This window comes from Panthera leo, chromosome A2 (assembly GCF_018350215.1).
Source record: "Panthera leo isolate Ple1 chromosome A2, P.leo_Ple1_pat1.1, whole genome shotgun sequence".
In the NCBI taxonomy this organism is placed as follows: Eukaryota; Metazoa; Chordata; class Mammalia; order Carnivora; family Felidae; genus Panthera; species Panthera leo.
In genome coordinates this window covers 5792824-5806740 of record NC_056680.1, presented here as the reverse complement: position 1 = coordinate 5806740, position 13917 = coordinate 5792824, and the positions used below count along the sequence as shown (strand labels likewise).

General features: G+C 49.6%; 1 long non-coding RNA gene across 2 annotated transcripts; it reads right to left on the bottom strand.

Moving 5' to 3' along the window:
* Positions 1 to 1544: 1544 nt before the first annotated feature.
* On the bottom strand, positions 1545 to 12008 carry LOC122213874. 2 transcript variants are annotated; one of them, XR_006199670.1, is made up of 4 exons: positions 11924 to 12008; positions 4504 to 4597; positions 1791 to 1888; positions 1545 to 1635 (listed from the first exon to the last, which is right to left on the bottom strand). It is a non-coding gene; the product is annotated as an uncharacterized LOC122213874 (long non-coding RNA). The 2 variants fall into 2 exon arrangements; XR_006199671.1 differs by lacking the exons at positions 1545 to 1635; positions 1791 to 1888 and adding an exon at positions 4278 to 4337.
* Positions 12009 to 13917: the final 1909 nt, after the last annotated feature.

Below are 13917 nucleotides of genomic sequence, written 5' to 3'. Positions count from 1 at the left end.
GATGAGATGATCCTGGATTATCCAGGTGGCCCCATGTCATCACAAGGGTCCTGAGGACAGGGAGGCCAGAGGGTCAGAGAAGGAGAGTGGCGACAGAAGCAGGCTGCAGAGGCAGAGACCGGAAGGTGCTTCATGGCTGGCTTTGCAGGAGGAGGAAGGCCATGAGTCGGGGCGTGCAGGCCACTCTAGAAGGCGGGGGAGGTGAGGACACAGATCGGCCACAAAGCCTCCGGGACGATCTTGGCCCTGCCAACACCTTGATTTTAGGACTTGTGCCCTCTAGGACTGCAGGCTCATAAATCTGCGTTGCTTTGAGCCACCGTGGCTGAGGTCATTTGTTGTAGCCGCGACAGGGAACCTGGATAGGTGTGCACTCTGGAGCCGGAGCCAGGGGGCCCCCTGGGCGGTCAGGCTGGCACCTGCCTCTCTCGGGGTACGAGCTGTGTTGTATCCGGAGGCTGCTGTCTCTTCCACTAGATGCCAAAGACTCGCGTGAAGGTTGGGGGTCAGGGCTTGGGTGCATCAGGCTTTCTCAGGCTGAGAACACTGAGATGATGGCAGACAAAATGACCATGGTTTTCTCCCACCCCACACCCCCAAAAGTTACACCTAAAAAGACCAAAAAGCCCCAGTCTTCGCTTCACGTTGCAGACTTTGAAAGGCTTCCCATGTTCTTCTAGGTGTCCTGGGCCCAGTTCTTTTCTCCCCCATCCCCAGGAGGAGACATCTTTGACTTTTATAGCCAATGTCAAAGGGCAAGTGAATTTTGCATCCAGGGGTTCACAAGTGGATACATGGCCCATGAGGCACCAACAGCCCTTTCATCAGCAGCTAAAATACCAAAGGGGGGTTGTTGTGTGGCCTCAGCCTGAGCCCAGAGAAAGGGATCAGGGACAGAACCTTGAGAAAATGCTCTTGTCTCAGAGATGACGCAGAGGAGGGGAGAAGGACGCAAAGCAGGTGTACCTGTGCAGCAAAAGCAGGCAGGAGCCACAGCGGAGCCACCGGGGGCCTGTGAGCCAGGAGTCCAGAAGTGGAGGTGATGGGGACAGTGAGGCAGGAAGGGTCAGCGATGCCGCGCTTCTTTGGGTCGAGGAGACCAGAGACACATCGCTGGTGTTTATCCACTGCTGAAGGGGGCGGCTGCAGAGACCTGCGAGAGGGGAGAGTGGGCAGTGAGAGCAGAGGGGTGAGGAGTGTGTCAATTCCAGTTTTTCTTTTCTATATTCTGATGCTTTGACATCTTGGGGCCTTGCTGCTCCGGGAGGGATCGCCCTGCCCAGGCCGGGCTAGTTCCTAGAGATAACACAGCCCTCGCCTGCCACAGCACCTATGTGTGCAAAGCAGCCAATCAGAGCCCCTGCCTAGCAGGTGGCCTCGTGCCAAGAGGCAGGGTCCACTTGCCCTGATCTCCCCGGGGCCAGGTCCCCGACAACTAGGCTTGCCCCTCCACCCCAGAGCCCACCGAGATGATTCAAAGTAGCCAATCCCAAATCTGTCCACCTTGCCTTTTCGTCCTGTAGAATCCACAGTAAAGGCTCCTGCCCACGTCTCTGCCTCCTGCCAGCCCCTGGTGCTTCCCCATGGGGCCCCGCATGGTGTGCTCTGTGCCCTCCTCCTGGGATCTGTGAGTAACTGTTTAAAAAAAGTTTACTTATTTTGAAAGAGAGCGTGCACAGGAGCAGGGGAGGGGCAGAGAAAGAGGGAGAGAGAGAATCCCAAGCAGGCTCCACGCTGTCAGCGCAGAGCCTGATGAGGGGCTCAGACCCACCAAACTGTGAGATCATGACCTGAGCCGAAATCAGGAGACGGGCGCTTAACCGACCGAGTCACCCACCAACTGCCTTTCCGATGGCAGCTCTCTCTTGATCTGTTGGCCTCACCATACCTGAATAATAATAAAACCGACATTTAAAACACTGAGGGACAGATCTGTCACTGGAGATGGGCAGAGAGGAGAAAATGGGGTACAAAGGAGGCAGGGGGAGTGGGTGCTCGGGTCTCTTTGTCTCGGTGACGCTGGAGGAGGGGCGCTGATCGCTCAGCTCGAAGCCCACAAGAGCTCACGCGTACAGGAGGTGACCCAACGGGTCCCATCATCCAGACTCGGCACTCGCAGGACTCCCCGTCGGCTTTGGACCCGTCGGCACACTTAGCCCTCTGCAGGCCCCACCCCTGGAGCCCCTGGAGGACCAGGCCTTGCCTCCGTGCTGGCCGGCACTGGCCGGCACCGGCAGGCAGCCTCGGAAGAAGCTGCCACTCACCTCTGGACACAACCCCACCCCGCGGCACCCAAACACACTCCTGGTGACCGGCCTCCGTAGGCAGCCGTGGGAGAGACGCGTAGCAGCTTTGGCTGAGCACCAGGCCGCCCAGCCGCCCAGTCCTGACTCCCTGCTGCGGTCAACTCAGGTGCAGCCTGGGGCCCCGCGGGGCTTTCGGGCTCCTCGGCTGACCCGTCCCTTCTTTTTTAACCGAGGGACCGCATAGCCCAGTGGCCGGGGGGTGCTGGCATACTGCAGTCAGCTCTGACTCCTTGGGCACGTGACCGACTCTGCTGTCACATCGGTGGATATAAAGTTCCTCAGGACGGGACCCGGCATGTAGCCAGCCGACCACCTTGCATTCTGGAACAGTGCCTGGCACGTGACAGGCACTCATGAAGCAGGTGTGGTCCTCAGGCCATCCCAGCCAAGAGTCCTGACCCCTGCTGGCAGTGCCCTTGACCACGCCAAGGCCCCTGCCGTGCAGATACAGGGCTGCGAGGCCACCAGCCCTCCTAAGCCACCTGCCGTGACTACTACAGTGTCCCCCTACTCCAGGCCTCCCTGCGGGACCCGGAGGCTAGGCCTGCCAGCGGATCCACCCAGAGCCCTGTGCCTCCCGCATCCGCCCATCCACAGCGTTGGCTCTGAGGAACGGTGACCCGATCGATCTTCCTCGCCAACCTCACGGTGGGGGGGGGAGGGTGCTGAGGAGCTGGTGGAGCTTCAGGACCCACGGGGTGGCCGAGCCTTCCTCAGGGTGCCAGGAAGCCGGACTGCGGTGGCCGGGAGAGCAGGCTGGACACGGAGGCGGGTGGGGTACGCTCGCAGAAACGCGTGACCCGCTCACAACCAGAGCTGTGCACAGTGGCCCCCGCGCAAATGGCTGAGTCACTCACGTAACTGCACCAAGAGAGTGAAATCCACCAAAGAATTGGTGACCAATTACGTAAGCAGCTTGCACCAGCTGGGGCCCCAGAGCCCCTGGGTGTCTTTTTGATGAGGACGCCCCGGGACAGTGACGCTAGCCGAGCCTCCGGTGGGCCTCCCCACGGCCGCGCGAGTGGCTTCCGTGCCAGGCGGCGTGTGCCCGCTGTGCTTGCCCTTCCCTTTTCTCTCAGCTGCAGGGGGACGTCCACATCACTTCTTTTACCCTTACCGTTCTTTCAAAGAAAATCGTTGGCTACCCCTTCCCCCGAAGCAAAACGAAACAGAAACCCCTGTTCCAGAGGAACCGCATGTGCCTGGTGTGCCCCGTCTGGGGTTCCTTGAGGCGATGACAAGGCACTGGCCTTTGTCTTGCCCAGTTGCAACTCTCTCAAAGCAGGAAGGGACTGTGCGGAAGGTCTTCCTTGAGCGCACTGAAAACAGATGAGCAAGGTGCTCCCACGGGGGTGGGGTGGTGGTGGCAAGATTACAGCTGGGACAAACAATAGATGTGCTGAAAGCCTGAGAGGAGGAGCTGGGGAGGAGTTACTGGGGAGGGGGGAGTTACTTGGGAGGAGTTACCTGGGGGGGGAATTACTTGGGGGGAGAGTTACTTGAGGGGAAGTTAGCTAGGGAGGAGTTACTGGGGGGGAGTTACTTGGGAGGGGGAGTTACTTGGTGGGGTAGTTGCTTGGGGGAGAGTTACTTGGGGGAGTTATTTGGGGGGGGAATTACTTGGGGGGAGAGTTACTTGGGGGGAAGAGTTACTTGGGGGGAAGATTACTTGGGGGAATTGCTTGGGAGCAGTTACTTGGGGGAAATAATGGTTTTGAAAAGCCTCCCATGCCCAGGTCCGGATGCATGCTCAGAAAAGACTGTAGAAACCCCTAGGTGTTCCCCCCATTCAGGCTCACCACAAGCAGGAAGTAAAGACCAAGGCAGATTGGTAAACAGCCTGGCTTGGTGTTGCAGGAGCGCCCCAACCCAGACTAGTCTGCAAAGAACAGGAAAGTACTTTGTCTCCTTTCCTCTCTTCTCTCCTCTTTCCTTTCTCCCATTCTCCCCTCTTCCTCGCCTCTTCCACCTTCCTCCTTCTCTTCCCTCCTCGTCCTTCTTGTCTTCTTCTTTCAGGCATTTAAGAAAGTTCTGTCCAACAATTAGCTGATTAGAAGCCAAAGGAACTGACGCTTCAGAGACCACACACAACAAGAAATACAGTCTTTAAAAAATATTTTAGAAAAGTCATGGGCATCCCAGAGGCAGGAGAGAAAAAGAGAAAGACTATTCAGACAAACCATGGCTGAAAACTTACCAACTTTAATAACGGTCATCCATCTGTGCAAGCAGCTCAGCAAACTCCTAGCAGGATAACTGGAAGAGATCCACACCAGGACATTATAATTGAACTGTTGAAAAATAAAGACAAAGAGAACCTGTAAAGTAGCGAGAGAGAAGTGACTCATTACATACAAGGGGTCTCCAATCAGTAACAGCTGATTTTTCACCGGATATTGTGAAAACAGTGAATGACAGTTAAAGTACTGAACGAGGGGCACCTGAGTGGCTTAGTCAGTTAAGCATCCAACTCATGATTTCGGCTCAGGTCATGATCTCATGGTTCATGAGTTCAAGCCCTGCATCAGGCTCTGTGCTGACGGCATGGAGCCTGCTTGGAATTCTCTCTCTCCCTTTCTCTCTGCCTCTCTCTCTCTCTCAAAATAAATAAACGTTAAAAAATTTGTTTCTAGAAAATAAAGTGCTGAATGAAAAAAAAAAAAAAAACCCTGTCAACCAAGAATTCTGTCTCTAGTAAAACTATCCATCAAAAATGAAAGAGAGGGGTGCCTGGGTGGCTCAGTTGGTTGGGCAGCTGACTTTGGCTCAGGTCATGATCTCAAAGTTTGTGAGTTTGAGCCCCACGTCAGGCTCCGTGCTGACAGCTCAGAGCCTGGAGCCTGATTCAGATTCTGTGTCTCCCATCTTTCTACCCCTCCCCTGCTCACGCTCTGTGTCTCTCTGTTTCTCAATAATACATGAACGTTAAAAAAAATTAAATAAAAAAAAAATGAAAGAGAAATAGAGATATTCCCAGATAAACAGAAGTTAAGAGACTCGGTGGCTGGCATACCTACCCTAGGAAAAAAAGAAAAAAAGAGAAAAAAAAGTACTGAAAGGAGTCCTTCAGGCTGAAATGAACACTAGCTAGCAACTCGAAGCCACATGGAAAATAGCACCGGAAAGACAACTATGTAAGTAAATATAAAAGCCGGTGTTCTTGTACTTTTAGTTTGCAACTCTTTTTCCCTCCTGTGTGATTTCAGAAACAAGAGCCTAAAGCAAGAATTACAAAGGTATGATAATGGGAATGGAATATATCAAGATGTAATTGTGACAGTAACACTATAAAGGGGAAGAGAAGCAGCTGTACGGGAGCAGAGTTTTGTATCCTCTTGAAGCCAAGCTGGTATTAATTCAAACTGGATTGTCACAAGTTGAAGATATTAATTGTAATCTTAGGTAAATAGTAAGAAAATAACTGAATATAGACAGAACAGGAAATGTGGGAGTCAAAATGGTACACTGTAAAAAAAATCAATGAAATGCAAAAGAAAGTAGTAGTGAAAAAATTAAGGAAAAAAATAGGTGTAAGACATACCTTTGTTTTTTTAAGAGCTTATTTATTTATGTATTTTGAGAGAGACTGTGACAGCATGAGGGGGGAGGGGCAGAGAGGGAGACAGAATCCCAAGCAGACTCCCTGCTACCAGAGCAGAGCCCGGCGTGGGGCTCGGACTCACAAACCATGAGATCACGACCTGAGCTGAAATCAAGAGTCAGATGCTTAACCGTCGGACCCACCCAGGGGCCCCTATTTTATTATTTCTTTTAAAGGTATGTCTTACACTGGGGCACCTGGGTGGCTCCGTCGGTTAAGCACCTGACTCTTGATTTCGGCTCAGGTCACGATCTCATGGTTTATCAGCTCAAGCCCCACGTCCAGCTCAGTGCTGACTGTGCAGAGCCTTCCTAGGATCCTCTCTCTCCCCATCTCTTTCTACCCCTCCCCTGCTTGCACGTGAACTCTCTCTGAAACAAATAAGGTTAAAAAAGAAAGCAAATAATAAAATGGCAGGAGTTAGTTCTTTCTTATCAGTAATTACCTTAAAGATAAGTAGATTAAACCCTCCAAAGAAAAGGCAGACAGAGGAGAAAAGAGACTGACCCAGCTATATACTTTCTACAAGAGCATCAGACACAAAGATCCAAAGACACAGATAGGTGGAAATGAAAGAGTGGGTTAAAGAAATTCCATGTAAATCGTAATTAAAAGAGAGCTGGCATATTTATAGTACTATCAGACAAAATAGACTTTATGTCAAAAATTGTTATGAGAAACAAAGAAGGACGTTACTTGCTGATAAAAGGGTCAGTTTATTAAGAAGATACAATAATTATAAACACATACATACCAGGGCACCTGGCTGGCTCAGTGGGTGGAGCACGCGACTCTTGATCTCAGGGTTGTGGGTTCAAACCCCATGTTGGGTGAAGAGAGTACTTAAATTTTTTTTTTTTAAATGTTTAAAAATAAAAATAAACATATATGTACCAAACTATAGAGCCCCAGAAAACACGAATCAAACATGGGCAGCATGAAAGGAGAAATAGACCCTTTTACGATAATAGCTGGTGACTTCAGTACTCCATTTTCAATATTGGTTGTAAGCAGACCTAACAGATGTATTTGGAACATTCCAGCAAACAACCGCAGAACACACATTCTTTTCAAATGCATGCAATACATTCTCCAATATAGGCCCTATGTCAGGCCACAAAACAAGTCTCAATGAATCTTAAAAGATTGAAATCAGGGGCACCTGGGTGGCTCAGTCGGTTAAGTGTCTGACTTTGACTCAGGTCATGATCTCACGGTTTGTGAGTTCGAGCCCCGCGTTGGGCTCCGTGCTGAACAGCTCAGAGCCCGGAGCCTGCTTCGGATTCTGTGTCTCCCTCTCTCTCTGCCCCTCCCCGGCTCATGCTCTGTCTCTCTCTCAAAAATAAATAAAAACATTTAAAATTTTTTTTAAAGGTTGAAATCATGCAAATTATCTTCTCTGACCACAGTGGAATGAAGCTAGAAATCAGTGACACAAGGAAACCTGGAAAATTCTCAGCTACGTGGAATTTAAACAACACTTTTTCTTTTTAATTCCTTTTAGCATACAGCGTTCTCTTAGTTTCAGGTATACGATATAGTGACCCAACAATTCTATACGTTATTCAGTGCTCATCAGGATAAATGTATTCGTAATACCCTTCACCTGTTTCACCCACCCCCACCTCCCCTCTGGTAACCACCAGTTTGTTCTGTGTAGTTAAGAGTATATTTCTGGGTTTGTCTCTTTTTTTCTTTGTTCATTTATTTTGTTTCTTAAATGCCACATGTGAGTGAAATCATATGGTATTTGTCTTTCTTTGACTTATTTTGCTTAGCATTATACTCTCTAGCTCCATCCATGTCATTGCAAATGAAAAGATTTCACTCTTCTTAATGGCTGAGTGATCGTCCATTGTATATACATACGTCACCTCTTTTTTTTTTTTTATGTATCTTTTAACATTTATTTATGTTTGAGAGAAAGAAACAGAGTGCGAGCAGGAGAGGGGCAGAGAGAGAGAGAGGGAGACACAGAATCTGAAGCAGGCTCCAGGCTCTGAGCAGTCAGCACAGAGCCCAAGGCGGGGCTTGAACCCGTGAACTGCAAGATCATGACCTGAGCCAAAATCAGATGCTTAACCAACTAAGCCACCCAGGGGTCCCTACACCACTTCTTTATCCATTCATCCATCAGTGGACATTTGAGCTCTTTCCATAATTTGGCTATTGTAAATAGTGCTGCGATACACATTGGATTGGTGTTTTCCTATTCTTTGGGTAAATACCCAGCAGTGGAATTACTGAATCATATGCTAATTCCATTTTTAATTTTTTGAGGAACCTCTATACCATTTTCCACAGCGGCCGCACCCGTTTGCATTCTCACCAACAGTGCACGAGGGTTCCCCTTTCTCCACACCCTCACCAACACCTGTTGTTTCTTGTGTTGTTGATTTTAGCAATTCTGACAGGTATGAGGTGACATGTCATCGTAGTTTTGATTTGCATTTCCCTCATGATCAGTGACGTTGAGCATCTTTTCGTGGATCTGTTGGCCATCTGTATGCCTTAAACCACACACTGTTTGAACACCAATGAGTCAAAGAAGAAATCACAAGGGAAATTAAAACATACTTTCAGATGAATGGAAATGAAAACACAACAAAACAGTCCTCGGGGGGCGCCTGGGTGGCTCAGTCGTTCTAGTGTCGGACTTCGTCTCAGGTCATGATCTCGTGGTCCGTGAGTTTGAGCCCCGCATTGGGCTCTGTGCTGACAGCTCAGAGCCTGGAACCTGCTTCGCATTCTGTGTCTCATTCTCTCTCTGCCCCTCCCCAACTTGTGCTCTGTCTCTCAAAAATAAATAAATGTAAAAAAAAAAAAAAATCAACAAAACAGTGCTCAGGGAAGTGTATAGATATAAGTGCCTACATTAAAAAAGAAGACAGATCTTAAATCAAAACTTCACTTTATACCTTAAGGAACTAGACAAAGGAGAGTAAGCTTAAGCCCAAAGCTAGGAAATAATAAAGATTATAGTGGAGATAAGTGGAATAGAGAATATAAAACAACAGAGAAAATCAACAAAACCAACAGTTAGTTTTATGACAAAATTGACAAACTACCTAGGGTAAGGAAAAAAGGAAATAACGAAAATCGGAAATGAGGGACATCTGGGTGAGTCAGTTGGTTAAGCGTCCGACTCTTGGTTGCGGCTCAGGGCATGACCTCACAGTTCGTGAGTTCGAGCCCTGCATCGAGCTCTACACTGGCAGTACAGAGCCTTCTTGTAATCCTCTCTCTCCCTGTCTGTCCTTCCCCTCATGCTCTCTCTCAAAATAAATAAACAGACATTTTAAAAAATTAAATAAAATCAGAAATGGAAGTGAGGACAAAACTCTGGATCTCACAGAAGTAAAAGTTTGTAAGACAATTCTATGCATAACCAAATGCCAACAAATTAGATAGCCTGAGTGCAACAAACAAAGTCATAGAAACAAACACCAAAACTGACTCAAGAAGAAATAGAAAATTTGACCAGTTCCATGTGCTACCCTAGGGACTCCCCCCAATGCAGTAGCTTTTCAAACTCTTTTCAGAGGCCCAAGGGTCGCCACCCATCTGGGGTAAATGGGGTGGGGTGGGTCACTATATCGTATACCTGAAACTAAGAGAACGCTGTATGCTAAAGGGAATTTTTTTTAAAAAGTGCTTAAATTCCACGTAGCACTCTATATAATAGCAATGAGCCATTGACAAGGAAATGGAAAGATTCCATTTACAATCGCATCAAAAAGAATAAAATACTTGAGAATAAGTTACACTAAGGGAGCACAAGACTTATGGCTGAGAACTGCAAAATATGCTTAATTCTTTAAGCTAGAATTAAAACCTAGGTAATTGGAAAGACCTCTCCCCGTCCATGGAAGACGTAGCACTGTCTACAGATTCAGTGCAATCCCTATCAGAACACCAATGAACACTTGTCAGAAATGGGAGAACAGACCCTAAAATTCGTATGGAATTGCAGGGGACGCTGAACAGCCAGTCAAAAGGGAGCCAAGGGCCATCTTGATGGGAGCGGGACCAGCCCCTTTCCTCCTGCCACCCAGGCAGGACTCCGTCAGAACCCACAGCTCCCTCCGGCTGCTGTCCTCCCTCCCAGCAGACCCAGCCTGGCGCTGCCCCTCACTCGGCCCCGAGTCCTGATGTCTCCACCTCACCCGATGGTGAGTCTGGGGGTTGCTGGGTCAAATGCTGTGCAGAACCCCTCACCCACCAAGAGAAAACAGATGAAAATAAGTAGGGCTGTGTGGTTCAATCAGGGGTTTGGGGGGATTTTTTCTTTGTGGGGAGGTTTTTGATTGCTGATTCAACCTCCTTGCTAGCCCTTTTCAGATTTTCTATTCTTGAGTCAGATTGGGTAGTTTGTTTCTAGCAATTGGCTCATTTCATTTGTATCGTCTAATTAGTTGGTGTGTAATTGTTCATAATGTTCTCTTCTAATTCTTTTTAAAAACTTCTGTAAGGCTAGTAGTTGTGTCCCCCATTTTCTTTTTTTAATATCTATCTATCTATAATTTATTTATTTTTACCTAATCTTTACGTTCCACATGGGACTTGAACTCGCAACCCCAAGGTTAAGAGTCACGTGCTCTACCAACCGAGCCAGCCAGGCACCCCTCCCCCATTTTCATTTCTGATTTTAGTTGTTTTTTTCTCTTCTCCGGGTCCCTGTATTGTGTCATCTCAGCATTCATCAGATGCTATTGTAAAGTCATTGTTAGAAAAATAAAACTAAAACATCTCCATGGCAGTAGGGACTAAGTCTGTCTTGTCAGTGTGTTATAACTACTAAACTTGACACCTAGTAGATCTTGGTAAACATTTCCTGTATTTCTTTCTGTTTAGAGCATGGAAAGGGTCTTCCTCCAGCCCTCATGGGAAGGCAAGCGTTAATCTTTTTTTTTTTTTTAATTTTTTAAAATGTTTATTTATTTTTTAAAAAGAGGGAGACAGAGCGGCAGAGAGAGGGAGACACAGAATCCAAAGCAGGCTCCAGGCTCTGAGCTGTCAGCACAGAACCCCATGGCGGGGCTCGAACCCACGAACGCGAGATCATGACCGGACCCGAGCTGAAGTCGGACGCTCAACCGAGCCACCCAGACGCCTCGACAAGGTGTTAGTCTTGAGGCTACTCTTTCCCGAACCCATGTCGCCACACTGCGTCTTCCACATGACCTTGGTAAAGCTCAGATACAGGGCTGACCGCAGTCCTCCCCTGGCTAAATCCCTCAGCAGCTCCCCAGTGCCTTTTCGAGGAAGGTCACCCTTCTTGGCTCGGTACACGAGGCCACGAATAGACTGTCTCCTCCCGCCCCAGCCAGCCTACACTTGGCAGGTCCCTCTGGCGTCCTGCTCTGTCTGACCTCTAACACCTGCTTGCCCTTCAGGTCTCCATTCTCTCTGGAGCCCTGGCGGGGTGCCCTGTGCATCCTCACAGCCTGTGTGTGGACGTTCCTCTAGAATGCAGACCGTGCATCCTGTGAAAGTCCCCCCGGCGGTGAGCGTCACATGGGCACGGTACATCTATTATCTGCCCTCTGTCTCCAGCTCTCTGCACGTCACTTGGCATTTGCTTTAAAATGTAGGTTTTATGCCTATTCAGGGGTGGTGAGGCCACTAGACCAGGAGACGATTGTCATGAAAAAGATACTTTGCTACTCACAGATGTCAAGAGGAGGGGGCACGCCATCCTCACAGGGCCACAGGGGGAAGCACCGTGCGGTGCTTGGCCAGGAGGCAGAGGGAGTGAGGGGAAAACGTGGGTGAGAGCCTGTAGTCTGGTGTCCGCGGGAGGGAATGGGTGAGGCAGCCCGTGCGGCTCAGGACTGGCTACTTTGCATAATTTCCGCAGGCTCCGGGGCACAGGGCTTGTCTCTTAGTGGTCTGACACCTGGCTCTGGGGTGATCAGGGCCGGGGACAGTGGCTCTGAGTCTGAGAGCCCCATAAAGGAGAGGGTCTGGGTGCGGGCTCCGGACTGACCGCTTCGCCTACGGAAGGTGCACTCACGAGTCATTTGCTCTCTCTAGGATCTGCCAGCCCCGGGAGGGGTACTCAGTCCTTCCGTGATCAGGTAGGCGCCAGCTGTCAAGACGTCCTAATACACAAGACATGCTTGGAGCACAGAGGACTTTCAGGGCAGTGAGGTACTCTGTATGATGCCATAATGATGGGTACAGGTCATCAAGCATTTGCTCAAACCCATAAAATGTCCAACACCAGGAGTGGACCCGAACGTAAACTATGGACTTTGGATGACAATGCTGTCAGCACAGGCCCGTCGATGGTAACAAATGCACCCTTTGGTGCAGGATGTTGATAACCACGGAATATCCATTTGGGGCAAATATCCATTTGGGGCAAAGGGTATATGGGAGATCTCTGTACCTTCCCCCCAGTTTTGCTAGGAAAATTAAACTGCCCAGAAAAAAAAGCCTTCATAAACATAAGAAAGAATCAGGACAAAATTATGGCCTGACGGTTATCTGTGGCTAGAACCGCACTGCTCCCCAAGGTAGCCGCTAGCCACCACGTGTGGCTATTTGGCATCTGAAACGTGCTACAAGTGTGCAATCAAGATTTACTATGCCAGAAAAAAGAAAAAAGAGGGAATGTCTCACAAATCATCCTTATTTGATTGCCTGTGGGAATGATAATATTTTTATAGATATGGTTAAAGAAAATACAGTACTAAAGTTTAAAAAAAATTTTTTTTTAACATTTATTTATTTTTGAGACAGAGGGAGACAGAGCATGAGCGGGAGAGGGGCAGAGAGAGAGGGAGACACAGAATCTGAAACAGGCTCCGGGCTCTGAGCTGTCAGCACAGAGCCCGATGCGGGGCTCAAACTCACAAACTGCGAGATCATGACCCGAGCCAAAGTCGGACGCTTAACCGACTGAGCCACCCAGGCGCCCCTAAAAAAGTTTTTTAATACAGCACCCTAACAGCTCATGTGGAATGAAGGGGTGAGACCTGAGCGTGGAATCCGGCCCCGCTGATTTGGGCAGACCACTTAACCTCTCTGGGCCTCGGTTGGTTGTGTTTTTCCTGGAAAATGGGGATAACTATTGATCCTATAGGGCTGTTGTCATCTCGGGCCACCGTCTTTGAAGAAGCCCAGCCTGTCCCCAGTGTCATTCTTCCTAATCTCAAAGTAGTATCCGGCTTCACTATTTGCTGCTTGTGTTTTCTGCTCTACCCTGAGACCATCTGCCTCCTTCACTATTTTTCCCTGGCACCCAGGCCAGGGCCTGGCATACAGTAGGTACTTACTAAGTGCTTGCTGAATGAGCATGATGACAAATGGCCCCCGACAGATGTTCAGTGAGGACCAGTGACATCACTGGCATCTTTCATGGCTGGGACACATCTGCTTACTCACTGCCATCACCCGGGGGCCCCAGCAAATGGCTGGTTTGTAAGGGGCACCCAGAAAACCTGCGTGGGAGGGGTGAATGGAGTTCAGCCGCTTCGAAGAGGGACTCCCAAGAGGGCCCTGTGGGACCCTCCCCTCAGAGCCCACCGCCCTTCCTCCTCGCTGACACCCCTGCCCCAACCCAGCCTGGCAGGACTGGCAATAGGCCACCTTCCTAGCTGGGGCATTCCAGCTGGCATCCAGCTGGCACCTGTCCCCCACATGTCCGGTTAAGAGCCGGGGAAGCACCAGGACAGAGGCCGAGGCTCCATACAACCAGTGCCAATGGCCCAAGAATGTGTGGTGGGCCTGGCCCCTGCCCAGATGGTCGCCGCGGCGACCCTAGGGAACACAGAGACCCCTGGTCAGCCTGGGGAGGCGAGCCCCTCCAAGCCAGCCTTCCAGGAGGCGGCAGGGCCAACCACGTCAGGAACACAGTGACAGGGGTCACAGAGACCATAGATGAAGTCCCTGAAAGGCATGTTGGAAAAACCCCTTTTCCTCCCTTCCCCCAGTCGCGTGGTAACCACTGTGCATCTGGGCCAGAGCAAGAGGCAGCTAGGCACAACGGGGGCCCAGGCCCCG